At 40.3% G+C, this 27,431-nt stretch overlaps 1 pseudogene; it reads left to right on the plus strand.

Annotated features, from left to right (window-relative positions):
• The first annotated feature begins 257 nt into the window (after nt 1-257).
• The window catches only part of LOC119526706, a 41,156-nt pseudogene continuing 13,982 nt past the window's right edge, over nt 258-27,431 (plus strand).

Here is a 27,431-nt window from a genome sequence, read left to right on the forward strand (position 1 = left end):
GTTTGTGAGAATATCAGCAACAATCCTGGTGAGGAAGCCCAACACCTCTGCATTTTCCCCCAGCTCCTCAGGGGGGCCCTGAATATTTTTATTCTCTGTCCAAATTACTTTGGGATGGAGACACAGACTTGTGAACAACTAATCAAAGAAGTTTAAAAAAATCTCCTACATCAATTCAAGGATATGAAGGAAAATATGGAAAAAAAATAAACTAATGGTGGACATAGAGCTAATGATATTAAGATATTAAGAAAACAATGGAAGATGGTGGAGTAGGTGAGGCTGATGGCCGCCTCCTCCATCAGAGTAACCAGAAAGGGGCCGGAGGACACCAGGGACCACGGTTCTTGGGTATGACCGGCCATAGAGGGCCCCCCACAGTACGTGGGGGGTACACCTGACAAAAACGGAGGAGAGACGGTGACTGGAGGGACCCAGTGAGTTAGTTCCTCATCTGGACTGCCCCCCACCCCCACCTCAGGCCGGCAGCAGCAAAACCGCTGCTGGGCAAGGAAGTGAGCAGCAGCTCTCCATTCCCATCCACCTAACTTGACAGCTTGACAGTTTGCTGGGGTGTGATCCTCCACAGCCAGACAGTGGGGAGCTCCCGTGAGAGAACCGGACAGACTGTGATTGCTCTCTCCCCACGGAAGACTGGATGGGTGCAACGGGGAGAAGCGGGTAGGAGAGGCACCATAGGGGTGATCAGGAGCCCCTCTTACACCCCAGAGACTCAGGGGCACAAGGCAGGCAGGGCCCACGTCCCAGCTGCGGGCGCCCTTGATCAGGCTTCCTGCTTACCTGCTCCAGGCCACATTGCAGCCACAGGACCCGGATTCCCCAGAACACACGGAGATCTGGTACACTGATTGGTTCTCCACACAATTTGGACTCTGCCCACTGCACAGAAGTTCCGGGAAGACCTACTTGAGACCTCCACCTTCTGGTAGGTTAGGGAAACTGCACTCCAGCATACCAAATTATGTATAAATACTCAATTAATTCTGCACTTTGCAAAATAACCCTGTCAAGACAAGCAAATGCCCTGAAGCCAGCAGAAAGTTACAAAGCACTTGAAGGATATAGAAGATATGGACAAGCCAAACGAACAAATTAAAAAAGTGGAAGAGACACAAAATGTGGAGCAATTAATCAAAGAAGTACCTACAAATATCAATATTATGGCTCAGGATATAAAGGACATGAAGAAGACCCTAGAAGAGCATAAAGAAGAATTTGAAAGAGTAAATTTAAAAAAAAGTGGATCTTATGGAAACAAAAGATACTGTTGATCAAATTAAAAATTTCTTGAGAGACATAACAATAAATCAAAATGGAAGAACCACATGATCATCTCCATCAATGCAGAAAAAGCACTTGACAAAATTCAACAACCTTTCTTGATAAAAACACTTCAAAGGACAGGAATAGAAGGAAACTTTCTCAATATGATTAAGGCAATATATGAATAACCCACAGCTAATATCATACTCAATGGGGAGAGACTGAAAGCCTTCCCTCTAAGATCAGGAACAAGACAGGGCTACCCACTGTCACCATTGTTATTCAACATTGTGCTGGAAGTCCTACCTAGAGCAATTAGGCAAGAAAAAGAAATAAAAGGCATCCAAATTGAAGAAGAACTAAAACTTTCACTGTTTGCAGATGACATGATCCTCTTTGTAGAAAAATCCAGAAAAATCTACAGCAAAGCTACTAGAGCTAATCAATAAATACAGCAAAGTGGTAGGCTACAAGCTGAACATGCAAAAATCAGTAGTCTTACTATACATAAGTAATGAGCAACAGGAGGAGGAAATCAAGGAAAAAATCCCATTTACAATAGCAACAAAAATAATCAAGTATTTAGGAATAAACTTAACCAAGGCCACAAAAGACCTATACAGAGAAAACTACAAGAAACTGCTCAAAGAAATTGAACAGGACCTAAAAAAATGGAAGAACATACTGTGTTCATTGATTGGAAGACTAACTATAGTTAAGATGGCAATTCTACCTAAACTGATTCAATGCAATACAATGAAAATCCCATAAACTTACTTTACAGAAATAGAAAAACCAATAACTAAATTTATTTGGAAGGGCAAGTTGTCCTGAACAGCCAAAAATATCTTGAGAAAGAGGAAGGAACTGGGAGGTCTCACACTACTTGACTTTGAAGCATATTACAAAGCAACAGTGGTCAAACACCATGGTACTGGCATAAAGATAGATATACTAACCAATGGAATAGAATTGAGTGTTCAGAAATAGACCATCTTATCTACAGACATTTGATCTTTGATAAGGCAGTCAAGCCAAAGCAATTGGCAGTCAAGCCAAACCTCTTCAATAAATGGTGTTTGGAGAACTGGATATCCATATCCAAAAGAATGAAAGAGGACTCCTCTATGACACCTTATAGAAAAACTAACGCAAAATGGATTAAGGATTTAAACATTAGCACTAAGACCATAAAACTTTTAGAAGAAAATGTAGGAAAATATCTTAAGGATCTAGTGATGGCAAGTGGCTTCCTAGAACTTATACCCAAAGCACGAGCAATCAATGAAGAAATAGATAAATGGGATCTCCTCAAAATTAAACACTTTTGTACAGCAAAGGACTTTGTCAGAAAAGTGAAAAGGCAACCTACACAATGGGAGATCATATTCAGAAACCACAAATCAGATAAGGGTTTAATATCCAAAATATATAAAGAAATCCTATAGTTCAACAAGAGAAAGACAAACAACCCAATTAAAAAATGGGCAAAAGACATGGACAGACACTTTTCCAAAGAGGAAATACAAATGGCTCAAAAACATATGAAAAGATGTTCAATTTCATGGGCTATCAGGGAAATGCAAATCAAAACCACAATGAGATATCATCTCACACCTACCAGAATGGCCATTATCAAAAAAACAGAAAATTGCAAGTGCTGGAGAGGATGTGGAGAAAGAGGCACACTTATCCACTGTTGGTGGGAATGTAGAATGGTGCAACCACCCTGGAAGGCAGTTTCCTCAGGAAGCTAAGTATAGAATTGCCATATTATCCAGCAATTCCATTACTAGGTATATACTCAGAGGAACTGAAAGCTAAGACATAAACGGTCATTTGTAAACTGATGTTTATAGAGGCATTATTCATGATTGCCAAGAGATGGAAACATCCCAGATGTCCATCAACAGACGAGTGGAGAAACAAACTGTGGTATATACACACAATGGAATATGACACAGCTGTAAGACAGAACAAAGTCACAGAACATGTAATAACATGGATGAACCTTAAGTATGCTAAGGTAAGCAAAGTTAGCCAAAACAAACTTTGAGAATTAAAACTGAGAACACAGGCTATCAGGAGATAGAAAGTTGTTAGAGATCAGGCATTTCATGCTGAAGGATTATAAGCTGTTCAACAGGATTGACTGTGTAGATCCAGAAATGGAGAGGGCAGTGCTGTGTGATGGTAGCACAGTATTGTAGGTGCACTGACCAAAGATGTCTGTGAGTGGGGTTGAGGGAGGGGGGCTGGGGGCATGTGTGATACCAGAGGGAAGGATGGACGATAGAGACTGGGACTGTGTAGCTTGGTGAAACCTAGAGTGGTCAGTGATGGTGACTAAATACACAAACGTAAAAATGTTTTTACATGGGGGAGAACAGATGAATGGTAACCTTGTGGGATGTTGAAAAGGGGAGGGTATTGGGGGAAAGAATATAACCAATGCAACTGGAGTCTGGGGTTAACAGTAACATTGTAGTATGCTCCCATTAAATGTGACAGGGGCAACATACCAAAGCTGAATGTCTGGGAGGGAGGAGTGTAGGGGAGGGGTACAGGATTCTTAGTAGTGGTGTTGTTGACTGACCTTATTGCTGTGTTTTATTTTATTTTTGCTTTTCATTTTATCCTTTTTATTATTCTTTTGTTTCAATTCTTTCTTTTTGAGTAATGAACAAGTGTAAGTGCTAATTGTGGTGATGAATGCACAACCATATGATGATACTGTAAACGATTATACACTGTGGATGATTGCATGGTATTTGAATATATCCTATAAAATTGCAGGGGAAAAAATAAACAGAGGGACACAAGTGCTAGAGAGAACTTGGAGAGACAGATGTATGTATTCACTGTTGGTGGGGAAGTGGAATGGTGTAGCCTATCTGGAGGACAGTATGGTGGTTCCACAAGAAGCTAGGTGTTCGGGGGATTCAAAGTCCTGCAACCTCAGTATGGGGTATATACTTGGAAGATAGGAGAGCAGGGACACGAATAGACATTTATGTACTGGTATATACAGCAGCAGTATTCACTATTTGCAATGGACGGAGGTGGCCTAAGAGTACATTGACTGATGAACAGAATGGTGAACCATGGTGTATGCATACAATAGAATATTGAGTGGCTACAAAGAAATGAAGCACGCCAGAAATGAGAGGAGAAACATTATAATGCTTCACTAATATGGACTAACTATAATGTGTAAACTTTGAGAACTGAATCTTAGGGCACAGCTTATCAGAGGAATGCTTATTGTAATGGTCCTTAGACTGTAAGCTCTTACAGCAGTCACACCTATTCCTGAGTTGTAATGGTTATCTCTAAATCCTGAGATGCTCAGCTCCTTGTCTATAACCTAGTTGGTCTCTGGAACTTTGAGCATCTGTGTGACACATGAGACTTGGAGCTAGAAGTTGGAAGCTATGAATGTCAGTATTATCCCATATAGCAACTGTTGAAAGAGCAAAAAAACATTCAGACTTTAATTAGAGATATGAACGAAGAGGATCTGGTTAGAACTAAGGTAAATCAGGCCCAAGGGTAAAGGATGATACTGACTGGGTTCTAAAACTACAATTTTTGTGTGAGACCAAGGGAGGAGATGTTTTTCTGGTGCAGGTTCTATATTTTCTGTAGCACACTAGAAAATTAAACTTGTGTGATCAGTTTGTTTGAACACCATATGTACAGGGAGTGGTAAATGGGAAGTGGGATTTGGTGAGTTTGTATAGGCTGGGGTGAAATCCAGATACATTCCACAGTGATATGGACAGAGAGTATAAGTATATTTATGGGGCTCCCTGAGGAACTGGGGAGAAATGTGGACTTCACTACCTGGGCTATTACTGATTTTCCTGCAAATATTGAAGACTGCTAATTTAGTGGACCAAGCCCTCAATCTGGGGGCTTTCCCTTGTAAGGCTAGTTGCTGCAAGGGAGAGGCTAAGCCCACTTATAATTGTGCTTAGGAGTCCCCACCCCCACCCTGAAAGCCTCTTTGTTGCTCAGATGTGGACCCCTCTCTCTCTAAGCCCACTCAGCAGGTGAACTCACTACCCTACCCCCTACACGGGTTGTGACTCCCAGAGGTGTGACTCCCCCTGGCAACACAGGAAATCACTCCTGGAGATGAGCCTGGACCCAGCACTGTGGGATTGAGAGGATCTTCTTGGCCAAAATGGGGAAGAGAGATGAAACAAAATAAGGTTCCGGTGGCTGAGAGATTTCAAAGGGAGTCAAGAGGTCAGCACTCTGGAGGTCCTATACAGTTATCACCTTTTAGTTTTTAGTGTGTTGGAATGGCTAGAGGGAAATACCTGAAGCTGTCAAACTGCAACCCAGTGACTTTGATTCTTGAAGACGATTGTATAACTATGTAGATTGCATAGTATGACTGTGTGATTGTGAAAACTTGTGGCTTGCACTCCCTTTATCCAGTGTATGGACAGATGAGTAGAAAAATGGGGACAAAAATTAGATGAAGAATAGAGTGGGATGGAGGGGATGGAAAGATTTAGATGTTCTTTTTTGCTTTTATTTTTATTTTTGGAGTAATGAAAAAGTTCAAAAATTGATTCCTGGGATGAATGCACAACTGTATGATGGTGCTGTGAATAACTGACTGTACACTGTGGATGACTATAGGATGTGTGAATGTATCTCAAACTGCATTTTTAAAAAAGTAAATGAACAATGGGGGGAGGAGGGGAACGGGATGTTTTGGATGTTCGTTTTAATTTTAATTTTAATTTTATTTTTTGGAGTAATGAAAATGTTCAAAATTTGATTGTGGTGATGAAAGCAAAACTATATGACAATTTTGTGAACAACTGATCATACACTTTGAATGACTGTATGTTATGCGATTATATCTCAATAAAATTCCATAATAAAAAAGGCAAAACTAAAATATGAAAAAACTGATTAAAGAGACAAAGAAGGACACTATATATTAATTAAAGGATCAACGCACAAAGAAGAAATAACAATCACAAGTATTTATGCATCTAACAAAAAATACATGTGGCAAACATTGGCAAAAGAGAAGGGAGAAATAGATGCCTCTACAATAATAGTTGGAGACTTCAATACACCACTCTCCTCAATAGGAGAACATCTAGACAGAAAATGAATAGGGAAACCAACTTGAATAAAAAGAACTAGAATGAATAGACATATACAGAACATTGCACTCCAAAACAGCAGGATATACATTATTCTCTAGTGCACATGGATCATTCTCCAGGATATAGCACATGTTGGGTCACAAAACAAATATCAATAAATTGTAAAAATTGAATACAAAGAAACTTCTCTGACCATAATGGAATGAAGCTAGAAATCAATAAGAAACAGAGAACTGGAAAATCCACACATATATGGAAGTTAAAAAAAACACTTAAAGAATCAATTGGTCAAAGAATAAATCACAAGGGAAATCAGTAAATACCTTGAGATGAATGAAAACTAGAACACAACATATCAAAACTTATAAGATGGAACAAAGGCAGTGCTGAGAGAGAAATTTATAAACTTAATGCTTACATTAAAAAAGAAGAGCTCAAATCAAAGACCTAAGTGCACACCTGGAGGAACTAGAAAAAGGACAGCAACCTAAACCCAAAGCAAGCAGAAGGAAGGAATTAACAAAGATTAGAGCAGAAATAAATGAAATAGTGAATAAAAAACAGTTGGGAGCATTAACAAAACTAAAAGTTGATTCTTTGAACAGAATAATAAAATTGACAAACATTTAGCTAGACTCTTTAGCTAGAAGAAAAAGAGAGAGGACACAAATAAAGAAAATAAGAAATGAGAGCAAGGACATTATTACTGACCCCATTGAAATAAAAAGGATCATAAGAGGATACTATGAACAACTGCACCCCAACAAATTAGGTAACCTAGATAAAACGGACAAATTTCTAGAAAAACACAAACAACTTACAATGACTCTGTAAGAAACAGAAGTTATCAACAGACCAATTAGAAGTAAAGAGATTGAATCAGTCATCAAAAACCTCCCAACAACGAAAACCCCAGGACCAGATGGCTTCACAAGAAGAATTAATACAAATCCTGCTCAAACTCTTTCAAAAAACTGAATTGGAGTGTGCTGGTTTGAAGCTGTTATGTACCCTAGAAAAGGCCATTTTCTTTTACTCCACTCCTGTGGGTGCAGACCTCTTGTGGGTGGGACATTTTGGTTAGATTATTTCAATTTGAGATGTGACCTACCCCATTCAAAGTGGGTCTTAATCATTTTACCAGAGTCCTTTATGAGAGGATAAAGGACAGAAAAATCTGAGAGAGCTTACAGACAAAAAGCCCTGGGGAAGCTAAGAGAGGATCCACAGACACTCAGAGAGGAAGCCACTGGAACCAGAAGCTGAAAGCAATGGAACACGGGAGAGAAAGACAGCAGACACTAGCCATGAAACTTCCCATGTGACAGAGGTGTCCCAGATGCTGGCAGTCTCTCTTCAGAGTCCAGGTATCATCCTGTTTATGTCTTCAGCTGGAAAATTTTCATGGCCTAATAATGGTAAAATTGTAAGCTAATAAATTTCCATTGTAAAAGTAACCCATTTATGGTATATTGCATTCCAGCAGTGTTAGCAACTAAAACAAGGAGGGAACACTACCTAACTCATTCTATGAGGTCAACAACACCCCAAATGCCAAAGCCAGATAAAGATACTACAAGAAAATTACAAAGCATTTCTCCTGTGAATATGGATGTAAAAATCCTCAACAAAATACTTGCAAATCGAATCTAACTGAACATTAAAATAATTATACACCATGATCAAGTGGGATTTATCCCAGGTATGCAAGTGTGGTTCATATTAAGAAAATAAATTAATGTAATATACCATATTAACAGAAGGAAGGGGAAAAAAAACACGTGATCATCTCAACTGACACAGAAAAGCTTCTGACAAGTCAGCATACTTTCTTGGAAAAAAAGCTTAAAAAATGTGAACAGAAGGAAACTTCCTCAACATGATAGAGGGCATATATGAAAAACCCACTGCTAACATCATACTCAATGGTGAAAGACTAAAAGCTTCCCCTCTAAGATCTGGAACAAGACAAGGATGCCCACTGTCACCACTATTATTCAACTGGAAGTTCTAGCCAGAGCAATGAGGCAAGAAAAAGAAATAAAATCATCCAAATTGAAAAGAAAGAAGTAAAACTTTCCCTATTTGCAGATAACATGATCCTATATATATAGTAAGTATGAAAAAATATAAAACAAAGCTACTAGAGCCAATAAACAAATTCAGCAAAATGGCAGGGTAAGAGATCAACCTGCAAAAATCAGTAGTGTTTCTATGCACTAGTAGTGAGAAATCTGAGGAGGAAATCAAGAAAAAAATTCCATTTACAATAGCAACTAAAACAAATATCTAGGAATAAATTTAACCAAGGATGTAAAGGACCCATAAAAGGAAAATTATAAAGTTTGCTAAAAGAAATCAAAAAAGATCTAAATAAACGGAAGGAGATTCCATACTCATAAATCGGAAGACTAAACACTGTTAAGATGTCAGTTCTACACAAAATGATTATAGATTTGATACAATCCCAACCAAAATTCAATAGCCTTCTCTGCAGAAATGAAAAAACCAATCATGAAATTTATTTGGAAGGGTAAGGGGCCCTGAATAGCCAAAAACATCTTGATAAAGAAGAAAGAAGTTGGAGGACTCACACTGCTTGACTTGGAAACTTGTTACAAAGCTACAGTGGTCAAAAAGTATGGTACTGGCAGTTTGCTTTTAGCTGGCAAGGCCAGCAGTATACCTTCACTGTCCCACCTCAGGGGTATATCAACTCTCCAACCCTATGTCATAATTTAGTCCACAGGGACCTTGATCATCTCTCCCTCCCACAAGATGTCACACTGGTCCATTATATTGATGATGTAATGTTGATTGGACCTAGTGAGCAAAAAATAGCAACTACCCCACACTTATTGCTAAGGCATTGGTGTGTCAGAGGATGGGAGATAAATCCAACAAAAATACAGGGGCCTTCCACCTCAGTAAAATTTCTAGGTGTCCAGTGGTGTGGGGCATGTTGAGATACCCCTTCTAAAGTGAAGGATAAGCTGCTGCATCTGGCCCCTTCTAAGACCAAAAAGGAGGCACAATGCCTAGTTGGCCTCTTTGGATTTTAGAGACAACATGTTCCTCTTTTGGATGTGTTACTCTGGCCCATTTATCGAGTGGCCAGAAAAGCTTTAGTTTTGAGTAGGGATCAGAACAAGAGGAGACTCTGCAACAGATCCAGGCTGCTGTGCAAGTTGCTCTGCCACTTGTACCATACGATCCAGCTAATCCAATGGTGCTGGAAGTGTCAGTGGCAAATAGAGGTGCTGTTTGGAGCCTTTGGCAGGCTCCTATAGAGAATCACAAGGCAGGCCCTTAGGATTTTGGAGTAAAGCCTTACCATCTGTGCCAGTTTGAAACTGTTATGTACCCCAGGAAAGACTATGTTCTTTAATGCAATCTTGTGGGGGCAGACTTATTATGGGTGGGACCTTTTGATTAGGTTGTTTCCTTGGAGAGGTGACCCTGCCCATTCAGCCTGGGTCTTAATTAGATCATTGAGTTCTTTAGCAAGCTGAGAGCCCACACAGACCCAGATGCTTGGAGACACTGGGAGATGAAGACAGAAGGATGTTTGGAGATGCTAAGCTAAGAGGTGAGAACCAGAGTTTACCCCAGAGAAGCTAAGAGAGGACTCCCAGATGCTTAGAGAGAAATGCCTCAGGAGAACCAAACAGAGAGCTGAGAGAAGCTTAGAAAGACAAGCCCAGAGACATTTTGGAGAAAGCCATTTTGAAATACAACCCAGGAGCAAAGGACCAGCAGATGCCAGCCACGTGCCTTCCCAGCTGACAGAGGTGTTCCAGGTGCCATCAGCCTTTCTTCACTAAAGGCATCCTCTTGTTGATGCCTTAGTTTGGGCATTTTAGTGGCCTTAGAACTGTAGATTTGTCACCTAATAAATCCCCTTTTATAAAACCAATCTATTTCTGGTATTTTGCATAATGGCAGCTTTAGAAAACTGAAACAACATCCTCTGAAGATAACTACTCTCTTTTAGAAAAACACCTTTTGGCCTGCTACTGGGCCTTAGTAGAGACAGAATGATTAACCATGGGCCAAGTTACCATGAGACCTGAGTTGCCTATCATGAGCTGGGTGTTGTCTGACCCACCAAGCCATAAAGTTAGGTGTGCACAGCACTTCATCATAAAATGAAAATGGTATATATGTGATAGGGCTTGAGCATCTCCTGAAGGCACAAGTAAGTTACATGAGGAAGTGGCCCAAAGCCATGGCCTCTTGGGGAGTTCTTTACAATCAGTTAATTGAGGAAGGGAAAACTCGGGCCTGGTTTACAGATGGTTCTGTACAATATGCAGGTACCACCCGAAAGTGGACAGCTGCAGCACTGCAGCCCCATTTTGGGATGTCCATGAAGGACAGTGGTGAGGGGAAATCCTCCCAGTGGATGGAACTTCAAGCAGTGCACCTGGTTGTTCATTTTGCTTTAGAAGGAGAACGGGCCAGAGGTGCATTTGTATACTGATTCAAGGACTGCTGCTAATGGTTTGGCTGGATGGTCAGAGAATTGGAAGGAGCCTGATTGGAAAATCGGTGACAAAGTGGTCTGGGGAAGAGGTATGTGGATATATTTTTCTGAGTGGGCAAAAAACATGAAGATATTTGTGTCCCATGTGAATGCTCACTAGAGGGTGACTTCAGCAGAGGAGGATTTATAAGCCAATGGAATCAAACTGGGAGTTCAGAAATAGACCCTCACATCCATGGCCAATGGATTTTTGAAAAGGCTTTCAAGTCCACTCCATTGGGAAAGAATAGTCTCTTCAACAAATGGTGCTGGGAAAACTATATCCAAATGCAAAAGAATGAAGGGGAACCTCTATCTCACATGATATACAAAAATTAATTCAAAATGGATCAAAGACCTAATTATAAAAATCAGGACCATAAAACTCCTAGAAGAAAATGCAGGGAAGCATCTTCATGATCATGTGTTAGGCAATGGTTTCTTAGATTTTATACTCAAAGCACAAGCAACAAAAGAAAATGCTGATAAATGGGACCTCATGAAAATTAAAAACTTTTGTGCCTCAAAGTACTTTATCATGAGAGTGAAAAGACTACCTACTCAATGGGAAAAAATATTTGAAAACTACATATCCGATAAGGGTTTATTATCCAGAATATATAAAGAAATCCTACTACTCAACAATAAAAAGACAAATAACCTGTTTTAAAAATGGGCAAAAGGCTTCAATAGACATTTCTCCAAAGAGGATATACAAATGGCCAAAAAGCACATGAAAAGATGTTCAACATCATTAGCTATTAGAGAAATGCAAAAGTAAACCCCAGTGAGATACCATTTCACACCCACTGGAATGTCTGTTCTTAAAAAAAACAAACAGAAATTTCCAAGTGTTGGAGATAAGGAGAAATAGAAATACTCATTCATTGCTGGTGGGAAAGTAAAATGATGCAGCTGCTGTGGAAGATAGTTTGGCAGTTCCTCTGAAAATTAAGTAGAGAATTACCATATGACCTGGAAATCTCACTTCTCAGTATATACCCAAAAGAATTGAAATCATGGACTTTAACAGATACCTGCACACTTGTATTCCTAGTGACATTATTCACTATTGCCAAGAGACAGAAGCAAACCAAGTGTCACTGCACTATATAAATAGTGAACCCTAAATTAAACCATGGACTATAATTAATAGTACAATTATAAAAATGTGCTTTCATGAGTTGTAACCAATGTTCCATACCAACACAAGGCATTAATAATAGGGTGATGTATGGGAATTTGTATTTTATGCATGATTGTTCTATAACCCCATAACTTCTCTAATAAAGAAAAAATCATAGGACTGTGCAACATAGTGAACCATAATGTAAATGATGGACTATAGTTAATAGTACAGTTATACGAATGTTCTTTCATGGATTGTACAAATATACTACACTGATGCATGGTATTAATAAAACGGTGATTTATTGGAACTCTGCATTTTCTGTATTTTATGCACGACTTTTCTGTAAACCTACAACTTCTCTAATGAAAAAAAATTGTGTGGGGGAACAGCACCCTAGAATGTCTTACACCACCATTTTGTTTGACAGGAAGCTCTGTTGGGAAGGTGTTGATTACTGATTCAATTTCCTTACTTGTTATAGGTCTGTTCAGATTTTCTATTTCTTTTTTTTTTTATCTTCATTTTATTGAGATATATTCACATACCACGCAGTCATACAAAACAAATCGTACTTTTGATTGTTTACAGTACCATTACATAGTTTCTATTTCTTTTTGAGTCAAGTTTTGTAATAATCTGTAATCTACTTTCAGTCTCTATGAGTTTGCTTATTCTCTGAAATTTTCTTTGGGGTTACCATGGGGCTTAAATTTAACATCCTAAATATATAACAATCTTGTTTCCTTTGATACCAAATAACCTCATTAGCATACATAAACTATGTTCCTATACCCCTCTGTTTCTGCATCTTTAGGGGAACAGGTTCTTGCCACAGATTAAATGTTGATACTTTATAAGTCCAAAACCATTACATTTAAACCATTACATTTTATGCATTTGCCTTTTAGGTCCTATAGGAGGAACAAGTAGAGTTGCAGATCAAAACTACAGTCGTACTGATATTTACATACATACATGCCATTATCTTCAACAGAGGTCTTTATTTCTTCCTGAGGCTTCAGTCCATTGTCTAGTGTCCCTTCCTTTCAACTTGCAGAACTCCCTTTCACATTTCTTGTAGGGCCAGTCTAGTAGTGATGAACCCCCTCAGCTTTTGTTTATCTGGGATTGTCTTAATTCTTCCCTCATTTTTGAAAGACAATTTTGCTGGATACAGAATTCTAGGTTGGCAATATTTTGCTGTCAGCACTTTAAATATGTCATCCCACTGCCTTCTTGCCTCCATGGTTTCTGATGAGAAATTGGCTCTTAAGCTTAGTGAGGCCCCCTTGTATGTGACATGCTGCTTCCTTCTTGGGACTTCCAGAATTCTCTCTTTATCTTTGGCATTTGACAGTTTGCTTATAATATGGTGCGGTGGGGTTCTATTTGGGTTTATCCTGTTTGGAGTACATTGAGCATATTGGATGTGTATATTCATGTCTCTCATTAAATTTGGGAAGTTTTCAAACATTATTTCTTTGAATATTCTCTCTGCCTCTTTCTCTCTTCTCCTTCTGGGACTCCAACAATGCAGATATCAGTACACTGCATGATGTTTCACATATTCCTCAGGCTGTTTACTTTGCTTCATTCTTTCCTTTTTCTGTCTTTCAGATTGGAAATTTCACTTTCCTTTAAGTTCACTTATTCTTTCTGTTACTAGCTCCAATCTGCTGTTGAACCCATCTAGAGAATTTTAAATTTCTGTTATTGTGGTCTCCAGCTCTGTTGGGTTACTTTTCATAATTTCCATCTCCTAAGTAATATTCCCTTTGTGTTAATCTATAATTTCCTGATTTCCTTTAGTTCTTTGTCCATGTTTTCTTTAGTTCTTTAAGCATACTTAGGACCATTTTTAGAAACTCTCCATCTGGTATGCTCTAAATCTGGTCCTCTTGTTAGTTTCTAATGCCTTAATCTTTTCATTTGCCTGGGACATTGCTTCCTGTTTCTTTTTTATGTTTTGTAAACTTTTGTTGAAATCTGGACATTTTGATATTTTCATGTTTTCATTTGGCTTGAATCCAGCTAGTGTAACAATGGAGATTTCCTTGAATGCTAAGCACTAAAAAAAGAATGAAGAAAAGAAAACTCCTTTCCCAGTCTTTGACTATTGACCTGCATTGAGTGTTCTCCTTTAGGGCTTATCCATACAATGGGTTTAGAGAATAGCTCCAAGTCAAAGCACAAGGGACTCCCTGATCCTTTCTATGTATGTGTCTTGTCTGGGTCTGGGGCATGTGACTGTGGCCCTAAGAATCTCCCCATTTATATGGTTTTAAATGTCCCCTCTTCCCCAGGAAACAGTTTCCTTGTGATCCTAAGCACTATACTATTTGTCCTACAGCCAAAAATGCCCTGCCCCAGGCAGTATGATTTGACGGTTCTCCCACAGTGTCTTGCAGGAGAGCTCAGTGAGCCACTTTGTACATGCAAGGCCAAGTTCTGGGACAACAAGTCCCTCAGGCCACCACCAGCCAGATTGGGCCAGACCTACATACTCCCATTATGTGCACAAGAGTGATTTTGCTCTCTCTGGAACTGGGACCATGGGTCCACACTTGGGAGAGCAGGCTGGCTCCCATATAGAGTTCGTGAAGGGTGGGGAAGGGGACAGCTAGGGTGCTGGGAGAGCCTATCCCTTTTAAGTAGCCTTTTTCTTGATTTAGGACTTGTCCTTTTACTGCAGTCCTTTAACTGTTTTCTGGAGCTTTGAGAAAGATGTTTCTGCCAGTTCTTTTTCTAAAATTCAGTTTTATTGAGATATATTTATATACCATACAACCATACACAGTGTACAATCAATTGTTCACAGCACATCATATAGTTGTGCATTCATCACTACAATCAATTTTTTTATTTTTAAAATTCAGTTTTTTTGAGATATATTCACATATCATACAATCATCCACAGTGTACAATCAATTGTTCACAGTACCATCACATAGTTGTGCATTCATCACCTCAATCTATTTTTTGAACAGTTTCCTTGAAGCAGAAAAAGCAAGAATAAGAAATAAAAAACAAAAGTAAAAAAGAACACGCAAATCATCCCCCCTCCCACCCTATTTTTCACCCAGTTTTTTTTCCCATTTTTCTACTCATCCATCTATAGAGTGGTTAAAGGGAGTGTGATCCACAAGTCTTTCACAATCACACTGTCACCCCTTGTAAGCTACATTGCCATACAATCCTCTTCAAGAGTCAAGCCTAATGGTTGCAGTTTGATAGTTTCAGGTATTTACTTCTAGCGATTCCAATGCATTCACACCTAAAAAGGGTTATCTATGTAGTGCATAAGAATGTCCACCTGAGTGACTGCTCTACTCCATTTGGAATCTCAGCCACTGAACCTTTATTTTGTTTCATTTTGTAGCCTCCTTTTGGTCAAGAAGATGTTCTCAATCTCATGATGTCGGGTCCAGATTCATCTTTGGGAGTCATATCCTGCATTGCCAGGAGATTTACATCCCTGGGAGCCAGGTCCCATGTAGGGGGGAGGGGCAGTGAGTTCACCTGCTGAGTTGGCTTAGCTAGAGAGAGGGGGCCACATCTGAGCAACAAAGAGGTATTCAGGGGGAGACTCGGGCACAACTACAAGCAGGTTTAGCCTCTCCTTTGCAGTAATGAGCTTCATAAGGGCAAGCCCCAAGATAGCACCACAATCAATTTTTGAACATTTTCCTTACTCCAAAAAATAAATAAAATAAAATAAAATAAGAATAAGAATAAGAATAAAAATATAAGTAAAAAAGAACATCTAAAGCATTCTATCTCCCCATCCACCCTATTTTAAATTTCATTTTCGGCCCCATTTTTCTACTTATCTGTGCATACACTGGATAAAAGAAGTATGAGCCACAAGGTTTGCACAATCACACAGTCACACCATGTAAGTTACATAGTTACACAAACTTCAAGAATCAAGGCTACTGGTTGTAGTTAGACAGTTTCAGGTATTTCCTTTTAGCTATTCTAATACACTAAAAACTAAAAAGGGATATGTATCTAGTGCATAAGAATTCCCTCCAGGGTGACTTTTTGATCCATTTGAAATTTCTCAGCCACTGAAACATTGTTTTGTTTCATTTCTCTTACCCCTTTTGGTCAAGAAGACTTTCTTAATCCCATGGTGCTAGGTGCAGGCTCATCCCTAGGAGTCATGTCCTAAATTGCCAGGGAGATTCACACCCCTGGAAGTCATGTCCCACATAGTGGGGAGGGCAGTCAGTTTACCTGAAGTGTTGGTTTAGACAGAGAGGCCATATCTGAGCAATTAAAGAGGTTCTCTGGGGGTGACTCTTAGGCACCATTATAAATAGGCTTAGCCTCTCCTTTGCAGTAACAAGCTTCATAAAGGCAAGCCCCAAGATTGAGGGCCTGGCCTATTAAATTAGTAGTCCCCAATGCTTGAGAGAATATCACGAATTCCCCAGGTGGGGAAGTTTAATATTTCCAATTCTCCCCAGTCCCTCAAGGGGGCTTTGCAAATACATTTTTATTCTCTGTCCAAATTACTCTGGGATGTATTTGGGCTTCATGTTAACCTCTATAAACCAACCAGATCTCACCTCTTATTCAAGGTTCCATGTAATTATGGTGTTTGAGTAAAACTGACCATACAATTTAAATTATATAGTGTGCTACAGAAAATATAGATTTTTCACAAAATAAACATCTCTTCCTTTGGTTTCACATAGAAGTTAAAGTTTTAAAACAGTCAATATCATCCTTTTCCATTTAGTCTGGTTTTCCTTAGTCCTAACCAAGTCCATTTTGTTCATATCTCTAATTAAAGTCTGACCTCTTTTTCAACTTCTTTAACATTTGCTGTATTGAGTAATGCTGACATTCATAGCTGCCGAACTCTGGCTCTGAGTCTCAGGTGTCACACGGATATCCGAAGTTCCAGGGACTGACCAGATTATAGACAAACAGCTCATCATCTCAGAATTTAGAAATAACCATGACAACTCATGAATAGATGTTACTGCTGTAAGAACTTACAGTCTAGGAACCTTTACCATAAGCTTTCCACTGATAACCTGTACTCTCAGATTCAATTCTCAGAGTTTGCACATTATAGTTAGTCCATATTAGTGAGGCATTATAATGTTTATCTTTTTGATTCTGGCTTATTTTACTCAACATACTGTTCTCAAGTCCATTCACCTAGTTGCATACCGCCCAACTTCATTTTTTCTTGCTGCTGCTCAGTACTCCGTAGTATGTATACACCACAGTTCACCATTCCGTTTATCAGTTGATTTACCCTTAAGTCACCTCCATCTGTTACAAATAGTGAATACTGCTGCCATAAACACCAGTGTACAATGTCCATTCATGTTCCTGCTCTCAGTTCTTCCAAGTATATACCCAATAATAGGGTTGCAGGATCATATGGCAACCATCACACTGCCCTCCAGCTGGGCTGCACCATTCTACTTCCTCAACAATAGTGAACAGGTACATCTCTCTCTCCACATTTTCTCCAGCACTTGTATCCCTCTGTTTATTTTTTAAATAGTTTTATTCACACACCATGCAACCCATTCTAAGTAAACAATCAATGATTCCTGGTATAGTCACATAGTTATGCATTCACCATCACAATCTATATGAGAACATTTCCATTTCTTCTACAAAGAAAGAGGAAAAAGAGAAAAAAAATGAAGAATAAAAATATAAAATATATAAGAAAAAATAAAATAAAATAAAAAGGTCAGATAACAGCACCACCAAGAATCCCATATCACTCCCTTATAACCCCCTCTTATAGACATTTAGCTTTGGTATATTGCCTTTGTTACAATTAATGGAAGCATCTTACAATGTTGCCATTAACTATAGACTTTAGTTTGCATTGATTGCACTTTTTCCCCTGTACTATCAAATTTTCAACACCTTGCAATGTTGACATTCATTTGTTCTCCCTCTTTTAAAAGCATTCTTATATTTGTACATTTAATCACCATCATTGACCACTCTAGGTTTCACAAAGTTATACAATCCCAGTCTTTATCTTCTATCTTTCCTTCTGGTGTCATACCTGGCCTTAGCCTTCCTCTTTCAACCGTACTCACACTCAACTTTGTTCAGAGTACTTACAATACTGTGCTACCATCACACAGTATTACGTTGTCCATTCCATTTCTGGATCAATACAATCAATCCTGTTGACCTTTATGTACTTCTTCAGTGCCAAATGCCCAATTTCTGACCATTTTCTCAACTTCAACTCTCAAATTTCACTCATCAATGTTAATTCATATTAGTGAGTTCATACAGTATCCCTCCTTTTGTTTCTGGCTAATTTCACTCAACGTAATGTCTACTGTCTACCATTTTAACTTTTGGAATTTACATGTCATATCTTATTTTATTTTATTTTTCCTCTCTCTCTCATTTACTCTCACTGACAATCTTCATTTCTACACTCTCCTCCAAACCTCTCTCCTGTCTTTTCCTATCTGCCTTTAGTGCTCCCTTTACTATTTCTCATACAGCAGGTATCTTGTTCACATCCGGGGGAGACTCTTAGGCACAATTATAATCTAACAGTTCTTGCTAGTTTTTCAAAGTTTGTGTTGAGGGATGGAGCCCTGAATTGTCTCACTCTGCCCTCTATCATAAATTGTAGTTTTTATCTCTAGAAGTTTGATTTGAGTCTTTTAAAAACATATTTAACCTTTTGAACATATAGAATACAGTTGAATGTCTGTTTTAATGTTATATTCTCTTAATTCTAACATCTGTAGTAGTGAAAAATCACACATTGATTTTTCTATTTATAATCATATCTTCCTGCCTCTTTATATGTGTTGCATGCAGGGCACTGGGAATTTTTCCTTGTTGTGAGCTAAATATTTTTATATTCCTGTGATTCTCTTGAGCTTTGTTCTGGGATGCAGTTAAGGTAGTCAGAAACAGTTTGATACTTTCATGTGTTGCTTTTATGATTTTTTTAGGTGAATATGAAACAGTTCTCAGTCCAGGACTAATTATTCCCCATTGCTGAGGCAAGACCTTCCTGAGTTCTCTACTCAATTCCCCATGAATTATAAGTTTTACCAGTCTGGTTGTTCAGAACATACACTGTTCTTGGCCCTATGTGAATGTTGGGCACTGTTCCCTCTCATTCTTTTTGATGCTTCTTTCTTTGCCCTTTCATAGGCGGAATACTTGAGGGCGACCCTCTATTGATCTCCAGGGTTCTCTGTCTGGGCAATTCTCTCCTCTCTGGTACTCCGTCCTATGAACTTTAGCTGCCTTGGTCTCCCCAGACTCTCGGCTCCATCTTTTTAACTCAGATAATTTGCCAGGCTCCACCTTCATTTCCCCTCCTCTGCCATGGCCTGGAAACTCCCTCAAAGCAGTTGGCTTGGACAATCACAGGGCTCATCTAATTTGTTTCCCATCTCTCATGGATCATTGACCTCCTGTTGACCTGGGAACGGCACCTGCTCTATAGTTCCCAGCACTAGATGCATCCTTCAGCCCCGCTTTTCTTCTGTATGCTGGTGAGCATCACTGCTAGAAAGCACCACATGGCCCTGCAATTTCATGGTTTCCAGTCCCAGTTCTTTCACCTGGCTTTTTGTTAGCTACACAGTGGTTGCTCCAAATCCAAAGCCCTTTTCTATACTCCATTTCCTCTCAGGAGATGGTCTTACCTCCTACTTTACCATAGAGCCCACTGTCTTGACCATCTTCTCTGTCCAGCCCTAGCCAGCTCCAAATACTGCTGAATCTACACCAAATTTCCCTCTTGCCTTCCTGTCTCTAAATTGGTGAGTTTTTTCCTTGAAAATGTTACCTGACACCTCCACATCAATGACAAGAGAGTTTTTACAGCTCTGTGTTGAAGGCAAACCCACAGAACCCATAGATTCCTGCCTGAAAAATAAGAAAAGAAAACACCTGGAAGCAGGGTTGGGTAATCTCCTGCACATCCACCAGAGGGCGGCAGACACTGGCTGAAGATGCTGGATTATCCTCCTGAGTGTTCATTAAACAAGTGCATTTGTATTTGGGCTGGGTCTTGTACGCCAAGCCCACAAAGGTCAAAATGTGCAATGTGTTTCGCAGTTTCTCTTCTCTACTGCCGCTGACCCTTCACAGGCTTTCCTGCTCAGGGTCTCCCTCCCTCAGGAATGTCCTCACCACCTTGACACCTCCCATGGTTCCCCCTCCCACTCAGAGTAAAAGCCAGATTCCTCACCCTGGTCCTATTCTTCTGGCCCACTACTGCTCTGAAATCTCCTGCTGCTCACTTGCTCCAGCCCCGCCCCACTCCTTGCTGTTACTCTGGGCCTCAGATGCCACCCCACCCAGGGTGTCTTCTGTTCCTTTGCCTGGAAGACTCTTCCCCTGGAACTCACTTCCTTGAAATCCTTCAAGTCTCCAGGGAAGGCCTCACTGAGCACACTCATGTGGTAGACAATGGACTGCACCTGCCCGGATCCCTCAAGGATGAACTTGGTCTAGCTTGCTGACAACCTGCAGCCCTCAGGGGCATAGAGCCCCTCCCTTGAGGTCACACCCCACCCAGGGCAGCTCTCATCTGTGACTGAGTGAAGGGCAGGGCAGGGGGTGAGGGCCCAGTGATTTAGGACCCATGTGGGACACTGACAGACTTGCTCCAGAATTCCCTGCCAGGGCTTTGTCAAGTTCTCCCTCTGCCCAGTCCTGCTTCTTCCTTCATTTCACAAGTGTTGACCCCAAACTCCTTAACATTTGCTTCCTGAGAAACCAACTTGCAACACCCCAGCCCTTCTCATTCCTCCCCACTGATTTATTTTTCTCTGTAGAACTTATCATAATCTAACACATGGTTAAGTTTTTTTATCCAATATCTCTCCTCACTAGAATGTAAGTTGAGTAAGGGCAGAGATTTTTGTCTGTTTTCTTCCTTAATGTATCCCTGGCGCCTGGAAGAGAACCTGGGATACCGGAGGTTCTAAATAAATGTGCTGAATGAATGAATGAAAGGGACAAGGACCTGTGGTCAATTTGGTATAGATGGAGGAAGACATGATTGTGTGTGTGGGGGGAGTTGCAAAAGATGAGAGGGTAGACTGGCTTCCTCCAAAAGACTGAGCTGAGATGAGGCCACTTACTTGGAAGGGAATCCCAGAGCAGGAAGAGTGAGATAGAAGTAGGAGAGGCCTGGACAGGAGTATGCTGTCACCGTAGGGCTGCTGGGGCTGCAGAAAAGCAGGCAGAGGCCTCCCAGAACTTTCCACCTGAAGAACAGGTGACTGGACCATTTTTTCTATCACCTTCTGTTCCCAGTGGAAGATGGTCAACCTCTGGAGTATTGACTGCCCACACCCCTGAGCTGTCCTGTGCATGGGCCAAGCACGCCTTCTTCCAGATCTCCTCTATCCCCTTGAGGTTGAAGAGCCTCAGGACCCAGGAGGCTCAAGCTTGAAGTGAGAGGCTAAGCACACAAAGAGAGGCAAAGCTGATGTCACAGGAGAGTCTGTGAGGGATGGTGTCTGCTTCAGAGGGGAAAGTAGGGGCACTGGGTGCCATGCTGGGGGAACACAGGCATGACACCATCAGTGTGGAGTTTAGACAAGGCACAGCAATGACTGAATTAGAAGAGGTGGGGCAGGAAGCTACAGGGGCTGAACCCAGGCCTAGTAGTGGGAAACAGGAGAGGAGGAAGAGACATACTCAGGAACCACCTGGCTGGAGAAGTACAAGACCCTTTGGTAGGGGGTGAAGGGCTAAATGTGGGAAGTATCAGCAGCAACATGGGAAGAGTAGGAGGAAAGGGGTCAGGCTGGATTTAAACAGGAAGTGCCTGAGGCCCCACGGGACATGGAGGCGGGCATACCTAGCAGCCACACATGGGAATCTGGGGCCCAGTTAAGTGGCCTGGCCCAGACACTAAGTGAGAGGTCATCATGGAGCAGTGTGATGTTCTGTGGGAAGGAGAAATGATCATGGACAATATCATCACATAGGGTTGGAGAGTTGATATACATACTCCTGAGGTAGGACAGTGAAGGTATACTACTGGCCTTGCCAGCTGAAGGCAAACTGTTTCTGGTGGTCCTCACTAACAGCTATTGAGAAAAAAAGCATTTGCTGGTTAATAGCTACATACCAGGTACCAGGGGATGTGTTGATTTGCTTAAGCAATGATACCATATCTGGATCAATAGCTGCAATTGGAATCACCACCTGGTTAAGCTTACTATAATCCACTGTCATCCTCTAAGACCCATCTGTTTTCTGCACAGGCCAAATAGGAGAGTTGAATGGGGATGTGGTAGGAATCAACACCCCTGCCTCCTTCAAGTCCTTAAGAGTGGCCTTAATCTCTGCAATCCCTCCAGGAATCCAGTATTGCTTCTGATTTACTATATTGCTAGGCAGGGGCAGTTCTAGTGGCTTCCACTTGGCCTTTCCTACTTTAGTAGCCCTCACTCCATGAGTCAGGGAACTAATGTAGGGATTCTGTCAATTGGTGAGTATGTCTATTCCAATTATGCATTCCACAACTGGGGAAATAACCGCAGAATGGGTCCAGGTACCCACTGGATCCACTGTGAGATGGACCTGAGCTAAAACTCCATTGATATCTGACCTCTAAAAGCCCCTACACTGACTGGTGGACCAGAGTGATGTTTTGGGTCTCCTGGAATTAATGTCATTTCTGAGCCAGTATCTAATAATCCCTGAAATAATTGATCATTTCCTTTTCCCCAGTGCTCAGTTATCCCGGTAATAGACTGTAGGCCCCCCCGGGGAAGGCTGGGAGGAAGATTAACAGTGTAAATTTTTGGCAGTGTAACAGGGTCCTTCCCCAAGAGTACCCAGGCTTCACCTTATTCAAGGGGCTCTGGGTCTGTAAACTGTCTCAAGTCTGGGAACTGATTAAGGTGACATAACTCTCTGTTTTTGTAATTCAAGTTAGACTTTTGTTCACTTGACCTAAAATTCTGCTTATACAGATCAAACAAGAATTTAGTAGATTGCCCATTTATTTTACTTCTAGGTACCCATGATCTACTAGCCAATACCATAAGTCTTTGTGAGTCAGATTATTTTGACTGCTGCTTTGAGCATGCTTTCAATTATGGCAGCCATGCTCCCCTTGTCTTTGGTGATTAGCTGGTACTCTGTGGCTTCGGCCGACTCGGGATCCAATTATCCCCATTGTGTTTAAGGATTCCAGCTCAATGATGGCAGTTCCCACAGTAATATCTGACGTACAGAGAAGAACAACTACAGAGCTCCTCAAGGATGACAGAGCTAGTCTCACAAATTTATTGCTCACAGACCTGGTAAAAGTGTGTCCTCTGGACATTCCTGGGGTGTGTGAGCTGGTCTTCCATGATAAATCCATTCTAACATTCCAATGTCTAAGCTTCTGGATCCCCTCCTCTACATTATGTCAGGGAAGTTCTGGCATTTCGACCTCAAGTAATGTTGGCTACCTTCTGATCCATGTTTCAGACAACCATCCAAATAAACTCTTAACTCACTTTCTAACCTTGTGAGCTATAACATTGAATGCAAAATCTCTGCTAAGTGGGCCCATATCAATAAATTCAGCCTGACCCCCAACTTTATATTCCTTCCACCATTATCCCACACCCTTAATATCTATTCCCACACATATTCCCCTGATTTTTGTCTATACAAATTGGAAAACTCATGCAGTTCTTTTGGGGTACATATGCTTTATAGCATACTTCCTCATGAGTCACACTTTGTACCTCACTTTTCAGGGTCTCTTGGGACTTTAGTTATAGGCCTTGAGGAAAAGAGCAGTTGCAGGTGGGTCATGAAAATAATTAGAAGTATCCTTCAAGCCAATTACCATTGCAATTTCATCTGGTGAAAAAGGATTAATTTCTCTAGACAGAGGAGTGATTAAACGTTTTGCAGGCACTGAAGGGTTAATCTCTTTAGGCAGAGGCTGGATGGCAGGCTCTTCAGGGCAGACTGGAGGTGTGGAAGTTGTCTCCTCAAGGGAGGCTGTTGATTGGGTAGCTGTCTCCTCAGGACAGTCTGGAAGTGGGGGAGATGCTTCCTCAGGGCAGACCATTACAGGTATATCTAGCAAAGATTCAGCAGAATCCAGGGTTCAAATGTCCCCACTGCCATCATTATCAATCCATATGTCCCCATCCTAATTTTCAGGATCCCATTCTTTTCCAATCAATGCCTTTACTTTACCAGCAGATACCCTGCAAGGTTGAGATTTTAGTTTATGTTGTAAATCTGCTACTCGCACAATCGGACTCTGGGTCTGGTTTTCAGAGATCTCAAGTCTGCGACCACAGGAAATAAGATTTTCTTTCAGGTCACACATAGAAACATTTATGTCTGTCATATAGCATTTGAGTTTCAAATTTGAAGCCTTCAGCTCATCCCTTTCTCTTATAACTTTATCCAGTATATCTAAGAACAACCAGCCAACATCATTATACCTCTTAACTCCACAAAACTCTGGTAAGGTGTCAAAAACACTGGCCCCCTGAGCCAATCAAATGGTGATATTCTGCATATCTCTATTGCCAGCTTATGCCATGGATTGTCAGTGCCATCTTGATTACTGGAAGTAGAGTCATTAGTGACTTTGAACTTAATCAGAGTAGAAAACCAATTTTAAGACTCTGTTTCTCAAGAACCATTCCTGATACCAAGCTGTATTAGTCAGGGTTTTCTAGGGAAACAGAACCAACAGGAGATATCTGTAAATATGAGATTTATAAAGGTGTCTCACACAACTATGGGGTTGCATGAGTCCAAATGCTGTAGGGCAGGCAGCAAGCTGGTAACTATGATGAAGGTTTTCAATGAACCCCCCAAGAGAGGCTGGCTAGCTGAAGAAGAAATGAAAGTTCTCTCTTCTCCCTTAAAAGTCTTCAATGGTTTGGATTAAATCCAACTGACTGTATTCTCTCATTGTGGAAGACACTCCCTTAGTTGACTGTAGATGTAATCAGTCACAGATGCAATCAACTGACCGATGATTTAATAAACCAGCCTTATAGTTTATTAACCAGCCACAAAATGTCCTTGCAGTAACAGTTAGGCCAGTGTTTGCTTGACCAGATAACTGGACACCATCCCCTGGCCAAATTGACACATGAATCCAAACATCACAGGAAATAATGAAAATCAGAAATCAAAAAGGGCACATTACTACTGACCCACTGAAATGAAAAGGACTATAAGAAGATACTATGAACAACTGTATGCCAATAAATTAAAAAACTTAGATGAAACGGACAAGTTCTTTGAAACACACCAACTACCTACATTGACTTAAGAAGAAACAGAAAATCTCAACAAATCAATTACTAGTAAAGAGATTGAAACAGCAATTAAAAAAAAAAAAACTCCCTACAAAGAAAAGACCAGGACCAGAAGGCTTCAAAGGGGATGCTGCAGCCCAACTCAACCCCAAGATCAAAGAACACATTAGGCAAAAAGTTCCCCATAAATTTTAGTTAGGGACTTACAGGAGGATTTTTTTCTGATGGCAGCCAGTCAGGAAATGGAAGTCAATGATCCACAAAAAAGAGGAAGAGGAGTGCCTTATATAGCTCAGCAGAGCCTCATTAGATTTGGTCACAAAAGAGTCTCAGGTGAGTCTCATGAAATTGATTTCAACAGAGCCTCCGGAGATTTGGTTACAATGAAACCTCAGCTGAGTCTCCTGAAAGTTGATTACCAACAGTGATTAGGCTCAGTGACCTTCAATGTCTGTGCTCTGGTCATGTGGGCTGTTGTGTGCTCAAGGCTCCACCCTTTTTCCTGATGGGAGGGGGAGTTCCCCTCCCTGGGCTGCACAGGGGAGTTCTACCAAACATTCCAAAAAGACTTAACTCCAGTTCTGCTCAAAAGTTTCTAAAAATCTGTAGTTTATTCTACAAGGCCAACATTACCCTCACACCAAAAGCCAGATAAAGATACCACAAGAAAACCACAGACCAATATCTCTTCTAAATAAAGATGCAAAAATCCTCAACAAAATACCAGCAAACCAAATCCAATAGCATATTAAAAGAATTATACACCATGATCAGGTGGGATTTACCCCTGGCATGCAAGGTTCATTCAACATAAAAAATCAATTAATGTAATACACCATGAAGGGGTGGGAGAACCACAAGATCATCTTAAATGATGCAGAAAAGGCATTTGACAAAATCCAGCATACTTTCTTGATAAAAACATTTAGAATATTATGAGTAGAAGGAAACTTCCTCAACATGATAAAGGGCATATATGAAAAGCCCACAGCTAACATCTTATTTAATGGTAAAAGTGAAAACTTTACCTCTAAGATCAGGAGAAAGACAAGGATACCCACCGTCAACATTGGGTACTAGAAGTTCTTGCCAGAGGAATTAGGCAAAAAAAGAAATAAAAGGCATCCAAATTGGAAAGGAAGAAGAAAAACTTTCCCTGTTAGCATAAGAAAGCTCCTGGAGCTGATAAATGAATGCAGGAAAGAAAAGCTTTCCCTGTTAGCACAAGAAAGCTCCTGGAGCCAATAAATGAATGCAGGAAAGTGGCAGAGTACAAGATCAACACCCAAACATCAATGGTGTTTATAAATACAAGCAATGAACAATTGGAAGAAGAAATCAAGAAAAAAATGCCATTCTCAACAGCAACTTAAGGAATCAAATATCTAGGAATAAATCTCATCAGGGATGTAAAGGACTTGTACACAGAAATCTATTAAACAATGTTAAAAGAAATCAAAGAAGACCTAAATAAATAGATGGACATTCCATGTTCATGGATCAGAAGACTAAATACTTTTAAGATCTTAATCCTAACCAAAATGATTTATATATTCAACATAATCCCAATCAAAATTCCAACAATCTTCTTAGCTAAAGCTACCTTGAAAAAAGAATGAAATTAGAGGACTTACACTTCTTGATCTTAAAACTTATTACAAAGCCACAGCAATCAATACAGCATGGTACTGGCACAAGGACAGACATATAGACAAATGGAACAGAGGCTCAGCCACCAACCCTCCCATTTATGCCAACTGACATTTGAAAAGAAGGCAAATACCACTCAATTGGGAAAGAAGAGTCTCTTCAACAATTGGTGCTGGGAAAACTGTATCTCTACTTGCAAAAAAATAATTTAAAAAAGGAGGACCTCTACCTCAGACTTTATATGAAAATTAACTCAAAATGGATTAAAGACCTAAATATAAGAGCCAGAGCTATCAAACTCCTGGAAGAAAATGTGGGGAAGCATCTTCAGGACCTTGGGTTAAGCAATGGTTTCTTAGACTTTAACCCAAAAGCACAAGCAACAAAAGGAAAAAATAGGTAAATGGGACTGCATC

Source organism: Choloepus didactylus, chromosome 1, assembly GCF_015220235.1.
Source record: "Choloepus didactylus isolate mChoDid1 chromosome 1, mChoDid1.pri, whole genome shotgun sequence".
Classification (NCBI taxonomy): Eukaryota; Metazoa; Chordata; class Mammalia; order Pilosa; family Megalonychidae; genus Choloepus; species Choloepus didactylus.